The sequence below is a fragment of the Bidens hawaiensis genome, unplaced genomic scaffold, assembly GCF_021521415.1.
Source record: "Bidens hawaiensis isolate Kalapana, Puna unplaced genomic scaffold, B.hawaiensis_p1.1 tig00000369_1, whole genome shotgun sequence".
In the NCBI taxonomy this organism is placed as follows: Eukaryota; Viridiplantae; Streptophyta; class Magnoliopsida; order Asterales; family Asteraceae; genus Bidens; species Bidens hawaiensis.
This window is the reverse complement of record NW_027491028.1, coordinates 5,294,241-5,297,397: the sequence shown is the minus strand read 5'-3', so window position 1 is coordinate 5,297,397 and position 3,157 is coordinate 5,294,241.

Genomic DNA, 3,157 nt, shown 5'->3' with positions numbered 1-3,157 from the left:
AATAATTATTAAAAATGGGATCCATTTCAATATCTAAAACTCGTAATACGTTAAAAGATTAACCAAAATTAACTAGTTTATGATCAACTCTTCACCTCCTTAACCCCCCCCCCCCCCCTTAACACATCACCAAGTCACCTCCCCTTTCATTCAATAAAACCCCACCAAATCACCCCTCCTAATCATTGGACCCTCTAGAATAATGGTGTGTTGGATCAATTAGAAGAGATCAACATTAACACTCTAAACAACACTCATCAAGGCTACCCATCTCTCTTTCTCTCCTTAAATCTCATGGCCAAACACACACACACACACAAATTCAAATAAACACACACATTCAATCAATAATCAAGAACCATGGAGGTTTGATCAATAACAAATAAGAACAAGCATCTAGAAAGAAGATTAAGAGGGAAAAACCATCACATTAACACCCACCACACCTTTATCCTTATCTTCAAATCCTCAAGAACACAAGTAAGTGTTGTTATAGATTGATTTCTAGGATTATATACAATAGATTAGATGTTCTTGAGTAAGATTTGAGCTTGAAAGTTTGAAATTATGGATGATGATGTATGTATGTATGACCCGTATGTATGTGTGTGTGTGTGTAAGAGGAAGGATTAAACCCACTTACACATGCATACACTCATCTTGAAGATCATACATTGATTGTTAAGTTTGATTATAAGCATTGTTGGATTACTTGATAATTTGGTTTAATCTTGGATGAACATGATGTTAGGGTTTGATGATAGAACGGAATTTTTGGTTAATTAGTGATCATTAGTTTGATGATATGGACTTGAATATTTGAATGATTGATGTTAAAGATGAACATGATAAGAACTTGTTCATAATTGAAAATTTTGGGATTTTTGGATTCTTGGATTAATTAGAGATTTTGGATGAATTAATGGGTCAAGAAAGTGATATGAAATAATATAATTGGAAATGAAATAGGATATATACTAGTAAATTCATAAAACCATTTGAAGATTGTTAAGAATTGTTAAAGTTGCCAATTAAGGAAACTTTATTTATTGAATAGTTAAATTGTGGATTTTGATATGAATACTTGGTATGAATGTATTGAATGTGTGATGGATTGAATATTTGAATTAAGATAGGGTTCATGGTTGAAGTATATATTAGTTTAGCATATTGATTAAATTAGCAACTACTTACTAGAAATGAAAACTTTGTTAATTGATGAATTGAAAGAGTAAAACTTGAATAGAACCATAGGAAGCATGAAACCCTATCAAACTAGTTGAATGATATAAACTTAGATTCATACTTAATCAAATTTGAAAGATTTAATTAGATAAAATTACCAAAAAGTAAAATTTATTATAATAGGAAACTTTGTTAGATTAACATTTAGGAAATTCATAAGAATACATGATCTTACGCCCTGCTTGAGGTGCGCGCATATTATGTATATATGTGTAAACCCTCGGGTGGGCAAAAGTGAAATTGCACTAATTTTGTCGTTATTTTACTAATCTCGTGAAAATAACGTTAAAAGTGGCGGAAGGTTAATCAGGCATCATGTGGTGGCGTTGATAGCCGAAAGACGAGGGTACATGCACCAAATCAGCCGGTATCCCGATGATTAAGTGCTATGTGCTTTATGTCCAAGGCTTGATGCAAAACTACTATCGAGCCGGGGGTCTCACCGGAAGCAGCCTCTCTATCTCTATGGAGTAGATACATCTTACCCTCCTCAGACCCTACCATAACTTTGCTATTGGTGGGATATACTGAGTACGATGATGATGATGATGATGATGATGATGATAAGAATACATGATCTATTGATTTGAATGACTTGTTTAAATGATTTGATTATGATGTGAATTATTTGAATTGATTGATAATAATAAGAATAAACAAAAAAGTTAAAGTACTTGATCTTTGAAAAAGACTTACATGATCACACAAGTTAAAACCTTCCAAAATAGAATAAAAGGAATATAGTTGTAAAGTGATACTTTGGCTTGATATGGAACCTATAATAAAAGATTTAAATATGGATTTTTAGTGTATATTATAACATTTATTCATATAAGAAATGATAAGCTTAAAAGTAACATTACTAATAAAGTTAAGATATGAACTAGAAACTTGAAAATTTGTTTAAGTGTGTTATGTGAAAATATGTGATCAAATCTGGAAGTTTGGATGAAATATGTATATTTAGTTCATAGGATAATTAGTGTAGACCTGTTTGACTTAATTGACTTGTCGGTAAATTTAACGGTAAAAAAATCGGCTTTTAAACATGAACCGACACAATGGTTAAGGACTGTTTTAGAACAGCCCCTAAAGTTATGAAATACTCATATATAACATAAGTTAATATATGAGAAAAGTCCAAGATGAAAAAACTTGATCCTAGACGGTTCGTGTCATGAAAACGGACATGAAAACGTTAATAAGTTGCTATTTTAAGAAAATATTAACAAAAATAAAAATAACATATCTTTGTAAAATAATTTATAAAACTTGAATATATATATTTAACAAGTATTTTTTCAAGATTTAAAAATTACATTTTATACGAAGATCGAATGGTTCATTTTTAAACGCGAAACTGACAAAACCGATAAGATTCATTAAAAATAACAAATTCATATTTTCTTAAAACTTTCCAGCAACTGAAACTTTAATATTTTATTATATTTATGTATTTTATTTATTAATTTATTTAGCTATTTAAACAATAGTTAACGAAAACCGAACCATTCATTAACTTAATAGGAACTTACTTGCTTATGTGCTTGTGTGGACATTAGATTAGGATTAATAAACTTAAAAGATTTTTATAAACTAAAACCAAGTTTATTAACAAAACGTGTAGTAATATAGGACACAAGATTTTTGCAAAAAAAAGCTTCTACCGTGAGTTTCTCTATCGACCCCTCGTTTTCGAATCATTATTATTGTGTTTCAGGAGAAAAGCATATTCTTTATCGATTTTTATTATTGAAGGTTTTATAAAGCATTTTATTTTACAAACCGTGTAGAAAGTGGTATGATTCAACAATTGGTTAAATAACTGTTAACCTAATTAATAAGGGTACAAAAATATTGGTAGATCTATCGGGGTAACGCCCCCCATTTCCGATCGCGTTGGGTTAAAAAT